The 12,681-nt window shown below is 42.1% G+C and overlaps 1 non-coding gene across 1 annotated transcript; it reads left to right on the forward strand.

The window, feature by feature from the left end:
* Positions 1 to 11,201: 11,201 nt before the first annotated feature.
* trnal-aag (transfer RNA leucine (anticodon AAG)) lies at positions 11,202 to 11,283 on the forward strand. Its single transcript has one exon. It is a non-coding gene; the product is annotated as a tRNA-Leu (tRNA).
* Positions 11,284 to 12,681: the final 1,398 nt, after the last annotated feature.

Here is a 12,681-nt window from a genome sequence, read left to right on the forward strand (position 1 = left end):
TCGTAGTAGGCTAGGCTAGGCTACCCTGTCTAACCCACACCATCATCACCAGTATAGCCCCCACCCTTTCTCTCTCTCTCTCTCTCTCTCTCTCTCTCTCTCTCTCTCTCTGTCTCTCTCTCTGTCTATCTCTCTCTGTCTCTCTGTCTATCTCTCTCTGTCTCTCTCTCTGTCTCTCTCTCTCTGTCTCTCTCTCTCTTTCTCTCTGTCTCTCTCTCTCTTTCTCTCTGTCTCTCTCTGTCTCTCTCTCTCTCTCTCTCAATTTGAATTGAATACCTTGCTAAAGTAGGCCTAGAAACATGACAATATGAACATTTAATATCGAACACAATTAAAGAGAAAAAATGATTAGGCTATACAGTAGTATATGTTAATTTGTAGTTCATGTTTACTACACAGTATGGAATAGAATAGAAATGGCATGCATACCCTAATTTAATAATAATTGCTTTGTAATTAATGTAATCATATGCATTAAATGATGGATCCCAAAGTTAGGAAAGGCCATATGATCTTTCTTTCTCATATCATCATATGGATGAACCGTGGATTCATGAATGCAGCATGCTTATGTTGTGTCAAAGGGTAACGCGCCCCTTAAGGGAAATTTCTGTTTTCTGACATAAAAAGGCAACGTTTGGTAATATTTAGATACAGTATGTGCACACTGGCTATCCTTAAGCAAACACATGTTGAAGGGAAATAATTGATCTTTTATTTAATTTATTATTATTCAATAAAAACATACATTTAAGAAAGGGGGTGTTTTGTCAGGGGCAAAACGGCCCACTCTATGGGGCAAAATGCTCCCTGAAGATTAGTGTGTTAAAAATCAATTTGATATGTTTTATTTTGGAATTTCAGAGTCATTGAACCTTAAAAGCGTAAGTCTAGGTATCTTATTTCAATTAAATAAATCAAATATCGGAAAAAAATAACTTTGCACATTATTTAATATCCTCACTATGATGAGGTTTTGATGTACAGCCTCCTCTTTTATTTTCGCCCTTCCTATCCAAATCATCCTAAAGTATCTCAAAATCTAATGTGTAACTCAAAGAAGTTACTTATAGATAATTAGTAAAATGGTAATAATAAGTATCATTGATTGCCCTGGGGGCAGTTTGCCCCATTAGGGTGGGGGGGTTGGGCTTACTACTTCAATTAAAAACAGATCAAAATATTGTTCTCTAACCAAGTGGATCATTTATCTTTAGGCTCCCCTACTGGTATATATAACAACGTTTATACATCTAAGTTCAATTGATATATATATATAGTTCAGTGGGGACTGCTGAGGGGAGGACGGCTCATAATAATGTCTGGAACGGCGCAAATGGAATGGCATCAAACACATGGAAACCATGGAAACCATGAGTTTGATGTATTTGATTCCATTCCACCTATTCCGCTCCAGCCATTACCACGAGCCTGTCCCCCCCCCCCCCCATCTGTGATATATATATATATATATTTTTTCTTCTAAATGACAAATTATTAGATCAATGTACCTCAAAATCGTTTTGAGAACGCAATGTGGGTTTTGGCAGAATGACAGCATGGCAGCTGGATGTGGGATGGTTGGATGACTCGGGTCTGGTATCAGTGGATAAGAGCGACTCGTCTTGGAAGTAGTGGGAATAACAGCTGTTATCGTGAGGGAGGGGTATCATATGAATGCAGCAGTTATCCCCGGCAGCATTCCAAATTTGCCCATTTACAGTGCACGTTGCTTTAACAGGGGCCATAGGGTTCTAGTCAATAATGCACTAGTAGCCGACATAGTGAATAGGGTGCCATTTGGGAGGCAGGACGGCCGGTAATCTCTTTTATCTTCAGAGATTTGGGGAAGTCATCTGGTTTCCGCTGTCCCCAGATTACAACATGTTCTAGTCAGACAATAAATTCTAGGTTATGCCTGAATGTGTGGATGAAGTAGATTAAAGTGACGTTTTCATGTAAATGGGGTAATGATCATTCACAGTCACGGTCTACATTATCACATCATTTGTTTTTAATGACACCTTGTGACAGATAGAGATAATGCTTTTATCAGTGGGATATAGCAGTAGTTATAGTTACCTCTGATCTATGGTAAACTAGGGAGTGCAGGATTTTACTCCAGCCCAGCCTTAATAGCGCAAGTGTAGTCTGTTCTGTTAAAGTGTGTCTGGAACTACAACATAGACCCACACCCTCTAGTCCTGGGCCAGAGTCGGTGACCACTGGGTTATGGATTGATCTATTGGTGCTTTTCCATCTACTTACAGCAGTGTGTCGCCAGTGGTTTATGTTAACGTAAGCTCTTGTGTAATTGTGTTTCCATCAGGAGTGTCACACTAAAGACTTGGGGTGAGCAGAATCAACAACCTCTGCATCATTCAAGACTGTTGTTTTGTGAGAAGGTAAGCCTGGGCTTGCCCCCAAGTCAGAGCAGGTCCGCCAGAGCCATGGCCCAGTGAGACACGGGTGCCAGTCCGCATAGATGGGTAAAATGCCAGTGTAAATCCTCATTGGAAACAGATTAAATTAATGCCCTATACACCCATCGCCTGCACCAGTGTGGATGTGAATCTAGGCTACCCAATTGGCTGTCAGAGTAATTTGGGATGAGCAGGCAGGACTCTCTAACCAGGATAGCGTGAACCTCAAACCAAAGTGCCCCTCAAATCAAACCAATGTGTGTGTGTGTGTGTGTGTCTGTGTCTGTGTGTGTGTGTGTGTGTGTGTGTGTGTGTGTGTGTGTGTGTGTGTGTGTGTGTGTGTGTGTGTGTGTGTGTGTGTGTGTGTGTGTGTGTGTGTGTGTGTGTGTGTGTGTCTGTGTGTGTGTGTGAGCATTTGTGCGTGTGTGTCTGCGTGCAAGCTTATCATATTCCACCTCACTCCATCTTGTACTTTGAAATTCTGAGAATTCCATTTCATTAGTTTCAACCCTGTCCATTGTTGACCCAATAATCTGCACGTCAAATGAATCCATTATGACACCCACCTACATGAGAGAATGTTTGGGTGAACCATATGCGTCTTCAGCAAAAAGTATACCCACTGGGCACACACTGGTTGAATCAACGTTGTTTCCACGTCATATCAATGAAATTACATTGAACCAACGTGAAATAGACGTTAAATTGATGTCTGTGCCCAGTGGGAAGACTCTAGGGAAAATATCGTTGCACCCAGAACCAAATCTCTCTTGTTTTGTCTGTCACGCGAGACTAGGGTAAAAAGCTATTACAGTGTACTGTAGTGTTTCACTTAATTTAAGGCTGTCATCTTATTAGAGATGCGGGCCATGGCCATCCTTGACTACACTAAGGTTGCATCCTAAATGGAACCTTATTCTTTTCATAGGGCACTACTTTTGGCCAGAGCCATATGGGCTAGAATACCAATACACAATGAGATGATGTTGTGACATATTTGTCCTCCCTGAAATATCCCGTTTTTTTCCCATCTCGTCATGTCAGCTGTCACCTCTGACCTCTGAGCCGTGAATCCGTCGAGGCCAAGCTTGCGGTCCAGGAGCAACATGCTGCATAAATAATCCTGTCAAAATAAAAACCTTGCAGTACATTCTCTTTTTTCCATCTCTCTCACTCTCTCTCTCTCTCTCTCTCTCTCTCTCTCTCTCTCTCTCTCTCTCTCTCTCTCTCTCTCTCTCTCTCTCTCTCTCTCTCTCTCTCTCTCTCTCTCTCTCACACACACATCTACCACTTTTTGACAATATATGCTTTTATTTGCCATTCCATATGACCTACTCTTTCACATGTGACATGTATGTTATTTACAGAAGTGATCTGTTTATCAGTAGGCCTATATTTCATACCATGTTTGTAACATATTTGCTTTTAAATCTCCACAGGAATCTCAGGCCTGAAGGGAGAGGCTTCAGTGCCCTAATGCGTGTCAATTAAGTTATTTTGGATACATGGAAGGGAGACTGTGGGTGTTATATGTATATATAACACATATGGAATCATGTAGTAACCAAAAACGTGTTAAACAAATAAAAAAACATTTTATATTTGAGATTTTTCAAAGTAGCCACCCTTTACCTTGATGACAGCTTTGCACACTCTTCAAAAATCAAATCAAATGTTATTGGTCACATACACATGGTTAGCAGATGTTAATGCGAGTGTAACAACATGCTTGTGCTTCTAGCTACGACAGTGCAGTAATATCTAACAAGTAATCTAACAACTTCACAACTGCCTAATACACTCAAATGTAAAGGGATGGAATAAGAATATGTACATATAAATATATGGATGAGCGATGGCCGAGCGGCATAGGCAAGATGCAATAGATGGTATAAAATATAGTATATACATATGAGATGAGTAATGTAAGATATGTAAACATTATTAAAGTGGCATTTTCTTTAAAGTGACTAGTGATCCATTTATTAAAGTGGCTAATGATTTGAGTCTGTATGTAGGCAGCAGCCTCTGTGTTAGTGATGGCTGTTTAACAGTCTGATGCCCTTTAGATAGAAGCTGTTTTTCAGTCTCTCTGTCCCAGCTTTGATGCACCTGTACTGACCTCGCCTTCTGGATGATAGCGGGGTGAACAGGCAGTGCCTCGGATGGTTGTTGTCCTTGATGATCTTTTTGGCCTTCCTGTGACATCGGGTGGTGTAGGTGTCCTGGAGGGCAGGTAGTTTGCCCCCGGTGATGCGTTGGGCAGACTGCACCACCCTCCGGAGAGCCTTGCGGTTGAGGGCGGTGCTGTTGCTGTACTTGGTGGTGATACAGCCCGACAGGATGCTTTCAATTGTGCATCTGTAAAAGTTTGTGAGGGTTTTTGGTGACAAGCCAAATTTCTTCAGCCTCCTGAGGTTGAAGAGGTGCTGTTGCACCTTCTTCACCACACTGTCTGTGTGGGTGGACCATTTCAGTTTGTCCGTGATGTGTACGCCGATGAACTTAAAGCTTTCCACCTTCTCCACTACTGCTCTGTCGATGTGGATAGGGGGTGCTACCTCTGCTGTTTTCTGAAGTACACGATCATCTCCTTTGATTTGTTGACGTTGAGTGTGAGGTTATTTTCCTGACACCACACTCCGAGGGCCCTCACCTCCTCCCTGTAGGCCGTCTCATCGTTGTTGGTAATCAAGCCCACTACTGTTGTGTCGTCTGCAAACTTGATGATTGAGTTGGAGGTGTGCATGACCGCGCAGTCATGAGTGAACAGGGAGTACAGGAGAGGGCTGAGAACGCACCCTTGTGGGGCCCCAGTGTTGAGGATCAGCGAAGTGGAGATGTTGTTTCCTACCTTCACCACCTGGGGGCGACCCTTCAGAAAGTCCAGGACCCAATTGCACAGGGCAGGGTTGAGACCCAAGGCCTCAAGCTTAATGATGAGCTTGGAGGGTACTATGGTGTTGAATGCTGAGCTGTAATCAATGAACAGCCTTCTTACATTGGTATTCCTATTGTCCAGATGGGATAGGGCAGTGTGCAGTGTGATGGCGATTGCATCGTCTGTGGACCTGTTGGGGCGGTATGCAAACAGAAGTGGGTCTAGGGTGGCAGTTAAGGTGGAGGTGATATGATCCTTGACTAGTCTCTCAAAGCACTTCATGATGACAGAAGTGAGTGCTACGGGGTGATAGTCATTTAGTTCAGTTATCTTTGCCTTCTTGGGTACAGGAACAATGGTGGCCATCTTGAAGCATGTGGGGACAGCAGATTGGGATAGGGAATGATTGAATATGTCCATAAACACACCGGCCAGCTGGTCTGCAAATGATCTGAGGACGTGGCTAGGGATGCCGCCTGGGCCAGCAGCCTTGCGCGGGTTAACACGTTTCAATGCCTTACTCACGTCGGCCATGGAGAAGGAAAGGGGGGCCCACAGTCCTTGGAAGTGGGCTGCATCGGTGGCACTGTATTATCCTCAAAGCGGGCAAAGAAGGTGTTTAGTTTGTCTGGAAGACATCGGTGTCCGTGACATGGCTGGTTTTCTTTTTGTAGTCCGTAATTGCCTGTAGACCCTGCTACATACGTCTCATGTCTGAGCCGTTGAATTGCAACTCCACTTTGTCCCTATATCGACATTTCGCTTGTTTGATTGCCTTGCGGAGGGATTAACTACACTATTTATATTCGGCCATATTCCTAGTCATCTTTCAATGGTTGAATGCGGTGGTTCACGCTTTCAGTTTTGCGCGAATCCTGCCATCTATCCACGGTTTCTGGTTAGGGTAGGTTTTAATAGTCACAGTGGGTACAACATCTCCAATGTACTTCCTTATAAACTCCCTCACCAAGTAAGCGTATAAATCGATGTTATTCTCTGAGGCTTCCCGGAACATTTCCCAGTCCGCGTGATCAAAACAATCTTGAAGCGTGGATTCCGATTGGTCAGACCAGCGATGAATGGTTCTAGTCACGGGTAGATCCTGTTTGAGTTTCTTCCTGTAGGACGGTAGGAGCAAGGTGGTCGGATTTGCCAAAGGGAGGGCGGGGGAGGGCCTTGTATGCATCACAGAAGTTAGAGTAGCAGTGGTCCAGTGTATTGCCTGTGCGGGTGCTACAGTCAATGTGCTGATAGAATTTAGGTAGCCTTGTTCTCAAATTAGCTTTGTTAAAATCCCCAGCTACAATAAATGCAGCCTCAGGACAAATGGTTTCCAGTTTACATAGATTCCGGTGAAGTTCCTTGAGGGTCGTCGTGGTATCTGCTTGGGGGGGATATCCACAGCTGTGACTATAATCAAAGAGAATTCTCTTGGGAGATAATGTGGTCGGCATTTGATTGTAAGGAATTCTAGGTCAGGTGAACAAAAGGACTTGAGTTCCTGTATGTTGTTATGATTACACCATGAGTCGTTAATCATGAAGCATACACCCCCTCCCTTCTTCTTCCCAGAGAGATGTTTATTTCTGTCGGCGCAACGCATGAAGAAAACTGGTGGCTGTACCGACTCCGACAACATATCCCGAGAGAGCCATGTTTCTGTGAAACAGAGAATGTTACAATCTCTGATGTCTCTCTGGAAGGCAACCCTTGCCCTAATTTCGTCCACCTTGTTGTCTAGAGACTGGACATTGGTGAGTAATATACTCAGAAGTGGTGGGTGGTGTGCACGCCTCCGAAGTCTGACCAGGAGGTCACTCTGTCTACCCCTTCTACAGCGATGTTGTTTTGGATCAGCCTCTGGGATTAGATCCATTGTCCTGGGTGGTGGTCTGAACAAAGGATCCGCTTCGGGAAAGTCGTATTCCTGGTTATAACGTTGGTAAAATGACGTCGCTCTTATATCCAATAGTTCTTCCCGGCTGTATGTAATAGCACGTTAGATTTTCTGGGCCAACGATGTAAGAAATAATACATTAAAAAAATAAAAAATACTGCATAATTTCCTAAGGACTCGAAGCGAGGCGACCATCTCTGTCGACGCCATCTTGCAGTAGTCGCCAGCTTCATGAAGTAGTGACCTGGAATGCATTTCAATTAACAGGTTTGCCTTGTTAAAAGTTAAATGGTGGAATTTCTTTCCTTCTTAATGCATTTAAGCCAATCAGTTGTTTTGTGAAAAGGTAGGGTTGGTATACAGAAAATAGCCCTATTTGGTAAAACACCAAGTCCATATAATGGCAAGAACATGTCAAGATCAGTCAATGTGGAACATTTCAAGAACTTTGACAATTTCTTCAAATGCAGTCGCAAAAACCATCAAGCGTTATGATGAAAATGGCTCTCATGAGGACCGCCACAGGAAAGGAAGACCCAGAGTTACCTCTGCTGCAGAGGATAAGTTCATTAGAGTTAACTGCACCTCAGATTGCAGCCCAAATAAATGCTTCAGAGTTCAAGTAACAGACACATCTCAACATCAACTGTTCAGAGGAGACTGTGAATCAGGCCTTCATCGTCGAATTGCTGCAAAGAAACCACTACTAAGGGATACCAAGAATAAGAATGGACTTGCTTGGGCCAAGAAACAAAAGTAATTGACATTAGAGCAGTGGAAATCTGGCTTTTGGTCTGATGAATCCAAATTTGAGATTTTTGACTCCAACCGCCATGTCTTTGTGAAACAACTATGTACAGACTCAGTGAGCATAACCTTGCTATTGAGAATGGCCGCCGTAGGCAGACCTGGCTCTCAAGAGATGACAGGCTATGTGCACGCTGCCCACAAAATGAGGTGGAAACTGAGCTGCAATTCCTAACCTCCTGCCAAATGTATGACCATATTAGAGACACATATTTCCCTCAGATTACACAGACCCACAAAGAATTCGAAAACAAACCCAATCTTGATAAATATGTAGTGGGTGAAGTACCACAGTGTGCCATCACAGCAGCAAGATTTGTGACCTGTTTCCACAAGAAAATGGCAACCAGTGAAGAACAAACACCACTGTAAATACAACCCAGATGTATGTAAATGTATTTTCCCTTTTGTACTTTAACTATTTGCACATCGTTACAACACTGTATATAGACATAATATGATATTTGAAATGTCTCTATTCATTTGAAACGTTTGTGAGTGTAAAGTTTACTGTTAATTTTTGATTGTTTATTTAACTTTTGTTTATTATCTATTTCACTTGCTTTGGCAATTTAAACATATGTTTGCCATGTCAAAAAATCCTCTTGATTTGAATTGAGTTACACACAGTGTGAGAGAGAAGGTTACACAGTGTGAGAAAGAGAGTTACAGAGAATGTGTGAGAGAAAGAGGGAATTACACAGAATGTGAGAGAGTTACACAGAATGTGAAAGAGAGAGAGAGTTACACAGAATGTGAAAGAGAGAGAGAGAGTTACACAGAATGTGAGAGAGAAAGAGAGAGTTACACAGAATGTGAAAGAGAGAGAAAGTTACACAGAATGTGAAAGAGAGAGAGTTACACAGAATGTGAAAGAGAAAGAGAGAATTACACAGAATGTGAAAGAGAGAGAGAGTTACACAGAATGTGAGAAAGAGAGAGAGAATTACACAGAATGTGAGAGAGTTACACAGAATGTGAAAGAGAGAGAGAGAGTTACACAGAATGTGAGAGAGAAAGAGAGAGTTACACAGAATGTGTGAGAGAAAGAGAGAGTTACACAGAATGTGAGAGAGAGAGTTACACAGAATGTGAGAAAGAGTTTACACAGAATGTGAGAGAGAAAGAGAGAGTTACACAGAATGTGAGAGAGAGAGTAACACAGAATGTGAAAGAGAGAGAGAGTTACACAGAATGTGAGAAAGAGAGTTTACACAGAATGTGAGAGAGAAAGAGAGAGTTACACAGAATGTGAGAGAGAAAGAGAGAGTTACACAGAATGTGAAAGAGAGAGAGAGAGTTACACAGAATGTGAAAGAGAAAGAGAGAGTTACACAGAATGTGAAAGAGAGAGAGAGTTACACAGAATGTGAGAAAGAGAGTTACACAGAATGTGAGAGAGAAAGAGAGAGTTACACAGAATGTGAGAGAGAGTTACTTCTGTGAGTGTAATGTTCACTGTTCATTTTTATTGTTTATTTCACTTTTGTATATTATCTACTTCACTTGCTTTGGCAATGTTAACATATGTTTCCCATGCCAATAAAGCCCCTTGAATTTAATTGAATTGAGTTACACCGAATGTCAAAGAGAGAGAGAGTTACACAGAATGTGAGACAGAAAGAGAGAGTTAAACAGAATGTGAAAGAGAGAGAGAGAGTAGTGAGGAGGAAAAGAAGAATAGGTTAGCTATGTAAATAGAACGGCGATTATCATAACAATCAGTCTATAAGGCTTCAGGATAGGATAGGCTTCAGGATAGGATAGGCTTCAGGACTAAAGGGTCCCTACCTCTCAGCATACAGCAGCAATGCACCACTACATAGCGAGGAGTTGAGACAGTCACGAGTCACTATGACACAAATCACAACTAGGCTACGTCATTGTGCACTATCTTATGCTCAGGCTGAGGATAAAGCATTATCGTTATCCCACAAGGTTATTGAGTCACAAATAATGTTATGTGATTACTTGATTATTAATAACTACTGCATCAGTATGTATCATATTAACAAGCTGATCTGGCTGCAGAAATATCTAGTTTTCCTAATTTAAGGTTGTTGTGTTGTTAGTTCACATTGTTTTGTTTAGGCACAACGAGATAACTTTAATAGACTTAGACATCATCAAGTTTCATCATCATTTATAGATCGGCAGGTAAAGGTTCTGTCGAGCGGCTAGATGTTCTTTACCATTCGGGCCATTCCATTTGCCACCAATGCTCCTTATAGGACACATCACTGCACTCTAAACTCTGCATACCCGTCGCAAGACCCCCTGGTTGATGCTTATTTATAAAACCCTCTTAGGCCTCACTCCCCCCTATCTGAGATATCTACTGCAGGCATCATCCTCCACATACAACACCCGTTCTGCCAGTCACATTCTGTTAAAGGTCCCCAAAGCACACACATCCCTGGGTCGCTCCTCTTTTCAGTTCGCTGCAGCTAGTGACTGGAAAAAGCTGCAAAAAAACACTCAAACTGGACAATTTTATCTCAATCTCTTCATTCAAAGACTCAATCATGAACGCTCTTATTGACAATTGTGGCTGCTTCACGTGATTTATTGTTGTCTCTACCTTCTTGCCCTTGGTGCTGTTGTCTGTGCCCAATAATGTTTATACCATGTTTTGATCTGCTACAATGTTGTGCTTCTGCCATGTTGTGTTGCTACCATGTTGTTGTAATGCTGTGTTGCTACCATGTTGTTGTAATGCTGTGTTGCTATCATGCTGTGTTTTCATGTCCACAACACTCTTTTAGTGTTGTGGTGTCTCTCTTGTCATGATGTGGCTTTGTTTCTTATTTTATTTTTAATCCCAGCCCCCGTCCCCGCAGGAGGCCTTTTGGTAGACCGTCATTGTAAATAATAATTTGTTCTTAACTGACTTGCCTTGTTAAATAAAGGTTAAATAAAAATAAATACAAAATAAAAAGTTGACCTTGTCTGATTGGTGCGTGATAGTTATTGCACTGCATCTTCAACCAGTAGATGGCGGTAGTGTACAAGGTTGGTGTTTCTGCGTTCTGAAGAAAAACACACGTTTTCAGTACCATTGGGAGATAACTAGTGGGATAGGTCTACTGATTTTGAAGGAATTAAAACTTTTCCATCAAAAAAACTAATGAGTAGAAACATATTATCTTCTTTGGCTGAGTTAAAAACCCTAACACATCAAGTAAATCCCATCGGTAGCGTGGCCGAGCGGTCTAAGGCGCTGGATTAAGGCTCCAGTCTCTTCGGAGGCGCGGGTTCGAATCCCGCCGCTGCCAGTAGTTTTTTGTTTGACGTTTTGAAAAAATATTTTATAGTTACTACTATAATCAATTATATTTCATGTGCATACGTCACGCACTCAAATACAACATGTAGAACGTGTTTTTCCAGTGGTGCATTGTCCAGACTTTTTAAACCTGCGGTACTCCGTGGTGTATTGATTCTTGAGCAGTACATTTAAATGTGTTGTCAACGCTAGGCACAGAAACATAATTCACTTCAGCCCGGTGAAAGTGCAACATTTAAAGATATCTACGAACTATATTAGCTAGCTATAGCTATGTGAGACACGTTATGTGGGACAAATCGTTTTAAAGCTAGTAACGTTAACTATGTAAATGTAATGTAAAATGTTAACTAGCTCTGGTATTTCGTGCTACAGAGTTGCCTCTGCACTGCATATACTTTAGTAGCTAACTAGCCGAAGTAACGATTTGGCTAGAGTGCTGGATAATTTGTATATGTGTGTGAAGGGTGTAATTTTTCCAAAATAGGAAAAGGACCTTTGGCCACTTTTCTGAGAAGGGTAGCTACAGCTCAATATGGCGAGTGGGTGTGTCGAAGGGTTAGGTTAGACAAAATATATTTATAACTAACCCACGATAGTTAAACTGTGTTGTATACAGTAGAACATGACGCATACTGGGCAGAACCAGGAAGCAGGTGGGCAAAGCCAAGCACGAGATAGCGAGATGCTATTGGCAAGTTGTTGCATGTATTTGCATATTTCTATTAGGGAACGCCTCTTGGGAAGTACGCGTGTGTACAAACTCCAAACTCCTAGTGAGAACACTTTCTAAATTGGTGTTTATAGCCCCTGTGATGTGCATGGGGTTTCCCCTTCTGTCTGTGGTTAGACGGTTTTGATTGAGCTGTGTTTATTTCTTCCGTTTCTTACCAGGCAACTACAACTACCGTACATTATACTGCGAGAGTTTGCGCTTGTGTTTTGAAGCCAGATAATGAGTCTGAGTCGTATTTCACAAATAATTGTAGATTTTCACTTATGAAAAATATGTATTGTTGCTTCATGCGTTGTATGCGTGTGCTTACGGTGACCCTGATACTAGGTACTTCAACTACTTTCCTAACAGCTGCAGAAACTCCGAAAAGCTCCACCTGCTAGAATTCTCCCCCAGCACCGACGTGTGTGAACGCGCACGAACTCAATTATTCTTTGCCACGACTTGCTTGCTAGTTGAGATTTCTGATTACGTTCGGCTGCCTTTCATTTTATTTTTTATTTCGGTTTGATACCGGGGGAGGCACTAGTAATGTCTGCAGTTTTCGGTTTGGCTATTTAGTCTATAAATACGTCTCTTTGACAAAATTCGTCATCTCTCCCATGTCTTATTGGACTAGTAGTAGTTCTGAAATGTTTACTGCTTGCCTAC

Source organism: Salmo salar, chromosome 18, assembly GCF_965601325.2.
Source record: "Salmo salar chromosome 18, fSalSal1, whole genome shotgun sequence".
NCBI classification, from domain to species: Eukaryota; Metazoa; Chordata; class Actinopteri; order Salmoniformes; family Salmonidae; genus Salmo; species Salmo salar.